Consider the following 8,344-nt stretch of genomic DNA (forward strand, 5'->3'; position numbering starts at 1 on the left):
TGGACTGTATTACCACAAGGATTCAGAAATAGCCCAACGTTATTTGGTAAAGTACTGGCAAAAGAATTGGAACACTGGCAAAATAATAATGGGCACATATCTTTGTTGCAGTATGTTGATGATTTATTGATTGGCTCAAATAATTTCAATGAGTGTCTGGAAGCCACAATCAGTTTGTTGAATTTTTTAGGACTTGCAGGATATCGTGTTTCCAAGAAAAAGGTACAAATAACCAAGAAAAGAGTCTGATACCTGGGATTTGAAATCAGGCAAGGAGAGAGAGAATTAAGTGCAGAGCGGAAGGAGGCAATTTGCAGAATTGCTGTACCAACATCAAAGAAACAATTAAGAGGATTCTTGGGTATGGCTGGATGGTGTCAGCTGTGGATCCTTAATTTTGGACTGATCGCTAAACCATTATATGCTGCCACCAGGGGTAAAGGCAGCAAGTGGCTTTAGGAGTCCTAACTCAAATGCTGGGAAGCTGGAAGAGATCTGTGGGGTATTTCTCTAAACAGTTAGACGAAGTCAGTAAGGGATGGCCTGCTTGCTTGAGAGCTGTTGCTGCAACAGTGATTTTAATTGAAGAGGCCAGGAAACTGACTTTGGGACAACCTATGACTGTGTTTGTACCCCATGCTGTGATCTCTCTCCTAGAAAACAAAGGACATCACTGGATTTCTCCTAGCAGATTGGCCAAGTACCAGGCTGTGCTGCTGGAAGAGGATGATATTAGCCTTTCAATATCTACTACTTTAAATCCTGCGACTTTGTTACCCATCTCAGAACAAAATGGATTACAACGTGACTGCTTGACAACAATCGAGCAAGTTTATTTCAGCCGACCAGATTTACAAGACGCTCCTCTTGCTGATTTCGATCTAGAATTATATACAGATGGAAGTAGTTTCATGTCTGGAGGAAGATGATGTACTGGATATGCAGTAATGACCAGAGACCATGTTCTGGAATCTGAACCTTTATCCTATAATAGTTCAGCCCAAAAAGCAGAGTTGATTGCTCTAACCAGAGCTTTAGAAATAAGTACTGGAAAAAGAGCTAATATTTACACAGATTCAAAATATGCTTTTGGAATTGCCAATGTTCATGAAGCAATTTGGAAAGAAAGAGGACTTTTGAATTCACAAGGAACTCCTGTTAAATATGGAACTGAGATTATGAAGTTACTACAAACTGTATTACAGCCAAAGAAAGTTGCAATAATTCATTGTCAGGCACAACAAAAAGGGAATAAATCTGAGAGCTGATACAGCTGCAAAGGAAGCAGCCCTGAAAAGATTGGATCTGAAAAGGAAGATCAATTAGCTGAACAATTAGATTGTACCAAAATTGAACAAGGATGGTGGGTGACACCTTTAAAGCAACTCCTAATTCCTGAAAGAACAATGGAATATGTGTTAAAGAAATTACACCAAGAAACACATATGGGCTCTGATACATTAGTCCTGGCTGCTAAAAAATATGGTTTAGGGCCGAAAATGCAGAGTATTGCTGACATAGTGTTGAACAAATGTTCAACATGCTGTGCTAATAATCCAAAGGTGGAGAAGCAAACAAGAGGGGGAAATGTAAAATGAGGAATAATGCCTGGGAAATACTGGCAAATAGATTATTCAGAGTTACCTAGATGTAACCTGTATAGATATTTGTTAGTTTTAATACATACCTTTTCTGGTTGGCCTGAAGCTTTCCCCTGTTGCACCAATAAGGCAAGAGAAGTAACTAAGGTAATGTTAAAAGAAATAATTCCTAGATTTGGTGTCCCAGAAGTAATATCTTCTGACAATAGACCTCACTTCATAGCAGAAGTGGTGCAAGGAATATCAAAAATTTTGAAAATAAAATGGGATCTCCATGTTCCATGGAGACCTCAATCTAGTGGGAAAATAGAAAGAATGAATCAGATCAAATGCACCTTAAAGGATGGGAAATTATTAAAGAATACTTAATTTCTCTTTCATAGATTTTATCTTCTTTACATTGATATTTAAATCAGAGAGCACCGTTGCCGTTGGACATCCCTGTTCATCCCTTTCAGCCAGAAGACCTTGTTTATATTCTGACTTGGAAGCAAAGAGTCTAATTACTAGACAAATGCCTCAAACGTATGTATTAGTTGTGCAAAATGGAAGTGAGACTTGTTGAAAAATAGGATTTCGATAAGTCTCTGTGTTGGTTTTGCGTGGCAAGGTTTTGGTAGCGGGGGGGCTACAGGGGTGGCTTCTGTGAGAAGCTGCTAGAAGCTTCCCCTGTGTCTGATAGAGCCAATGCCAGCCGGCTCCAAGACAGACCCGCCGCTGGCCAAGGCCAAGCCAATCAGCGCCTCTGTGATAACATATTTAAGAAAGAGAAAAACACTTAGAGAGCGCTTTTGCAGCCAGAGAGAGGAGGGAGAAGATGTGAGAACATCTGCAGACACCAAGGTCAGTGCAGAAGGAGGGGGAGGAGGTGCTCCAGGCGCCGGAGCAAGATCCCCCTGCAGCCCGTGTTGAAGACCATGGTGAAGCAGGCTGTCCCCCTGCAGCCCATGGAGGAAGGATGAGGGGGTGTAGCGATTCCACCTGCAGCCCGTGGAGGACCCCACGCCGGAGCAGGTGGAGACACCTGAAGGAGGCTGTGACCCCGTGGGAAGCCCGCGCCGGAGCAAGCTCCTGGCAGGACCTGTGGATCCGTGGAGAGAGGATCCCACGCCAGAGCAGGTTTGCTGGCAGGACTTGTGACCCCGTGGGGGACCCACACTGGAGCAGTTTGCTCCTGAAGGTCTGCACCCATCTGGGCTGCTGCATTGTGGCAGGACATCGCTGCCCACATAGAAAACATGGCTGTGAAGGTACGTCATGTGGATGCTCACATACCCAAAAGCCGTGCCACTGAAGAACATCAAAACAATGAACAGGTAGACAAGGCTGCCAAAATTGAAGTAGCTCAGGTGGACCTGGACTGGGAGCGTAAGGGTGAGCTATTTGTAGCTCGATGGGCCCATGAAACATCAGGACATCTAGGGAGAGATGCAACATACAGGTGGGCTCGTGATCGAGGGGTGGACCTGACCATGGAGGCCATCACACAGGTCACTCATGAATGTGAAATATGTGCTGCAATCAAGAGAGCGACACGAGTAAAATCTCCCTGGAACAGAGGGCGGTGGCTGGGTTTTCGATATGGCAAGGCCTGGCAGATTGACTATATTGGGCACTGCCACGAACACGCCAAGGCAAGCGCTACATACTCACCATGGTGGAAGCAACTACTGGTTGGCTAGAGACATTTCCTGTAAACCATGCCACTGCCCGAAACACCATCCTAGGCCTTGAAAGGCAAATTTTATGGCGACATGGTACCCCAGAAAGGATTGAATCAGACAATGGGACTCATTTTCAAAATAACCTCATAAACTCCTGGGCAAAGAAACACGGCATTGAGTGGGTGTATCACATCCCCTATCACCCACAAGCTTCTGGAAAGATCGAGAGATATAATGGACTGTTAAAGACTATGTTGAGGGCATTAGGTAATGGGGCATGGAAGCACTGGGATACAAATTTAGCAGAAGCCATTTGGCTGGTTAACACCAGAGGATCTGCTAACCGTCCTGGTCCTGCCCAAACAAAACCCCTGCATACTGTGGGAGGAGACAAGGTCCCTGTAGTACACATGGGGAAGTAGCTGGGGAAGGCGGTGTGGATTGCTTCCCCCACGGGAAAAGGCAAACCCATTCCTGGGATTGTCTTCGCTCAAGGACCTGGGTGTACTTGGTGGGTAATGCGAAAAGATGGGGAGACCCGGTGTGTGCCTCAAGGAGATTTAACCTTGGGGTAAAATAATCTGTAATGTGAGTTGTACCTTCTAGGAAGTAATGTAGAAGGAATGACCCAAACCAACGAAGAGCAAGTTTCGCAAGGAGCCAGATGAATGCAACAACAGCCCAAAGCAAGCCGGTGTTGGTGCCCAACAACTGAACCTGAACACCCATCCTGACAGATTGGGCCCAAGTGATAGCCGGTTCATGAACATCTGGAGGAGCAGAGGAAGCTCATGGAATGGGAGAATAACATCTATCTGTTAAAGGACTGGGAATAGTAGTTAATGAGAATTAAATACAATGAAACAGTTATAAAATATATATGTATATGTATTAAAGTGTGTGGGGCGTGAGCACGACACAAATGGTATGGAATAAGGGGTGGAGATTGTATTGGGTCTGGCTGAGATGGCGTTAATTCTCCCCACAGCAGCCCTCATGGTGCTGTGCTGTGTCTTGGTAGCTAGCAAACTGTTGATAACACACCAGTGTTTTGGCTACTACTGAGCAGTGCTGGCACACCTCAAGGCTGTCTTTCCAACATTTCTTTTTCCCCAGCAGCAGGCTGGGGGTGGGCAAGATCTTGGGAGGGGACACAGCTAGGACAGCTGACCCAAACTGACCAAAGGGATATTCCATACCATATGACCTCTGCTCAGCAGTAAGAAACTGAGAATAGGGGGAGGAACAGGGCGGGGGCATTCGTTGGTTTTTTTTACAATGTTTGTCTTCCGGAGTAAGGGGCACGCTTACTGAAGCCCTACTTCCCAGGAAGTGGCCGGACATTGCCTGCTGATGGGAAGTAGAGAATAATCTTTGCTTTTTGCTTTGCTTCCGCGCACGGCTTTTTTGCTTTAGCTACATTAAACTGCCTTTATCTCGACCCACGAGTTTGGGGTTGTTTTTCTCCATCTTCCTTTCTCCCCTCCCTGCCTTGCTGAGGAGGCGAGTGATGGAGCGGCTCTGGTGGGCACCTGGCCCCCAGCCAGGGTCAACCCACCACAGTCCTTTTTGGCGCCCAACGTGGGGCACGAGAAAATCGAGATAAGGATAGTAATTAGAAGAGGTAATGGGCAAAACATTGAACGTAACTTGAGAGTGATATAGTGGTGAAGAGACTAGAGGTAGATTTTGTGTGTAGATTGTCCACTCTTGTTTGGTGTTGTGATAGTGTTGTTTTGATGTTGGTGTGGGGAATTCTTTTTTCTTTTTCTTTGTTGATGTGATTAGTGTTTGTGAAGTTTTGTGTTGAATGTATATTTTAATGATAATTCTTAAATATGTGATTCACAGAGGCAAGGGGTGGAATGTGTTGGTTTTGCGTGGCAAGGTTTTGGTAGCGGGGGGGCTACAGGGGTGGCTTCTGTGAGAAGCTGCTAGAAGCTTCCCCTGTGTCTGATAGAGCCAATGCCAGCCGGCTCCAAGACGGACCCACCGCTGGCCAAGGCCAAGCCAATCAGCGCCTCTGTGATAACATATTTAAGAAAGAGAAAAACAGTTAGAGAGCGCTTTTGCAGCCAGAGAGAGGAGGGAGAAGATGTAAGAACATCTGCAGACACCAAGGTCAGTGCAGAAGGAGGGGGAGGAGGTGCTCCAGGCGCCGGAGCAAGATTCCCTTGCAGCCCGTGTTGAAGACCATGGTGAAGCAGGCTGTCCCCCTGCAGCCCATGGAGGAAGGATGAGGGGGTGTAGCGATTCCACCTGCAGCCCATGGAGGACCCCACGCCGGAGCAGGTGGAGGCACCTGAAGGAGGCTGTGACCCCATGGGGAGCCCGCGCTGGAGCAAGCTCCTGGCAGGACCTGTGGATCCGTGGAGAGAGGATCCCACGCCAGAGCAGGTTTGCTGGCAGGACTTGTGACCCCGTGGGGGACCCACACTGGAGCAGTTTGCTCCTGAAGGGCTGCACCCCGTGGAGGAGACTCACGTTGGAGAAGGTCGTGAAGGACTGTCTCCCGTGAGAGGGACCCCACGCTGGAGCGGGGGAACGATGAGTCCTTCCCCTGAGGATGAAGAAGTGGCAGAAACAATGTGTGATGAACTGACCGTAACCCCCATTCCCCGTCCCCCTGTGCCACTGAGGGGGTGTGGAGGTTGAAGCCAGGAGTGAAGTTGAGCCCGGGAAGATGGGAGGGGTGGGGGGAGGTGTTTTTAAGATTTGGTTTTATTTCTCATTCCTCTATTCTGTTTTGCTTAGTAATAAATTAGATGAATTCCCTCTCTAAGTTCGGTCTGTTTTGCTCGTGATGATAATTAGAGAATGATCTCTCCCTGTCCTTATCTCGACCCGTAAGTTTTTTTTTCATTGTACCTTTTCTCCCCTGTCTAATGAAAGAGGGGAGTGATAGAGTGGCTCTGGTGGGCACCTGGCCCTCAGCCAGGGTCAACCCATCATGGTCTTTTTTGGCGCCCAACGTGGGGCTCGAACCCACCACCCTGGGATTAAGAGTCCCATGCTCTACCGACTGAGCTAGCCACCCCTGTAGCCCCCCCTGCTACCAAAACCTTGCCACGCAAAACCAACACAAGAACGATGTCGAGTGGTGTTCCTCAGGGGTTGGTTCTGGGACCGGCACTGTTCAACATCTTTGTCGGCGACACGGACAATGGGATCGAGTGCGCCCTCAGCAAGTTTGCCGACGACACCAAGCTGTGTGGTGGGGTCGACACGCTGGAGGGAAGGGATGCCATCCAGAGGGACCTTGACAGGCTGGAGAGGTGGGCCCGTGAGAACCACATGAAGTTCAACAAGGCCAAGTACAAGGTCCTGCACGTGGGTCGGGGTAATCCCAAGCACGACTATAGGCTGGGCAAGGAATGGATTGAGAGCAGCCCTGAGGAGAAGGCCTTGGGGGTATTGATTGATGAGAAGCTCAACATGAGCCGGCAGTGTGCGCTTGCAGCCCAGAAAGCCAACCGTGTGCTGGGCTGCATCAAAAGAGGCGTGACCAGCAGGTCGAGGGAGGTGATCCTGCCCCTCTACTCTGCTCTTGTGAGACCCCACCTGGAGTACTGTGTCCAGCTCTGGGGGCCCCAGTACAGGAGAGAGACATGGAGCTGTTGGAGGGAGTCCAGAGGAAGGCCACGAAGCTGATCAGAGGTCTGGAGCACCTCTCCTACAAGGACAGGCTGAGAGAGTTGGGATTGTTCAGCCTGGAGAAGAGAAGGCTCCGGGGAGATCTAATTGTGGCTTACCAGTACCTGAAGGGGGCCTCCAGGAAAGATGGTGAGGGACTGTTTATGAGGGAGTGTAGTGACAGGACAAGGGGTAATGGGTTCAAGCTGCAGGAGGGTTGATTTAGATGAGATGTTAGGAATAAATTCTTTACTGTGAGGGTGGTGAGGCACTGGAACAGGTTGCCCAGAGAGGTTGTGGAGGCCCCCATCCCTGGATGTGTTCAAGGCCAGGTTGGCTGAGGCTTTGGGCAACGTGGTCTAGTGGAGGGTGTCCCTGCCCACAGCAGGGGGGGATTGTAACTAGATGATCTTTGAGGTCCCTTCTAACCCTAACCATTCTATGATTCTATGATTCTATATAAAAATTTCTAAATAACCTATAGCTAAAACCAACTCTGTCCACTGGATGTTTAGCAAGTTGCTCTGATGAGACATCTGCTCGTGACACTCAGTCTATGGCTTTGGGTCTTCAAGCAACCTCTGGGGACTTAAAGAGCATCTATATCAGAAATCAGTTTGAGGCCTGTTGAGACTTATTTTCTCCAGACTTTTAATACCTTTAGTATATGCCTGCAAGACTTACAGCATTATGGGCACTCAGAATTACAACTTTCCCATCCAAGAACACAGGGTGGTTGAATGTATAACATATTCAGCATTTGTTTTAGACTGTAGTGATCCTGACTATAAGATCATTGTACATTGAGGAGTTAGTGATCCACATAACAGTTTATCATGGTTTAACCCAGAAGGTAGCTAAAACAACCATACAGCCATTCACTCACTCCCCCCCATCCCCAGTGGGATGGAGGACAGAATTGAAAATGGAAAAAAAAAGAGGTAAAATTTGTGGGTTGAGATAAAGACAGTCCAATAAGACAGAAAAGGAAGACAACAACAACAACAATAATAATAGAATACACAAAACAAGTGATGCACAGCACAATTGCTCACCAGCTGAAGTTGATACTCAGCTAGTTCTCAAGACAACTGCCTCCCGGCCCATTCCCCAGTTATATATGGACCATGATGTCATAAAATGGTATGGAATATCCCTTTGGCCAGTTTGGGTGAGCTGTCCCGACTGTATTCCCTCCCAGATTCTCAGGCGCCCCCTGCCTTCTTGTTGACAGGGCAGTGTGAGAAGCTGAAAAGTCCTTGACGGCTTAGCAACAACTAAAAACATTAGTGTGTTATTGTCGCGTAAAAGGGTACAAGTCTGATGTGTGGCTGAGGGAGGCCCTCCCGTTGAGTCACGAGGTTCAGAGAGGACCCCCTTGCTTTCTAAACTCCTTCTCAGAGAGGAGCCTAGGTGCGTCTAGGTCCAGTCTTAGTCCCAGACTTG

General features: G+C 47.8%; 1 non-coding gene across 1 annotated transcript; it reads right to left on the reverse strand.

Annotated features, from left to right (window-relative positions):
• Positions 1-6,229: 6,229 nt before the first annotated feature.
• TRNAK-CUU (transfer RNA lysine (anticodon CUU)) lies at positions 6,230-6,302 on the reverse strand. Its single transcript has one exon. It is a non-coding gene; the product is annotated as a tRNA-Lys (tRNA).
• Positions 6,303-8,344: the final 2,042 nt, after the last annotated feature.

The sequence above is a fragment of the Balearica regulorum genome, chromosome W, assembly GCF_011004875.1.
Source record: "Balearica regulorum gibbericeps isolate bBalReg1 chromosome W, bBalReg1.pri, whole genome shotgun sequence".
NCBI classification, from domain to species: domain Eukaryota; kingdom Metazoa; phylum Chordata; class Aves; order Gruiformes; family Gruidae; genus Balearica; species Balearica regulorum.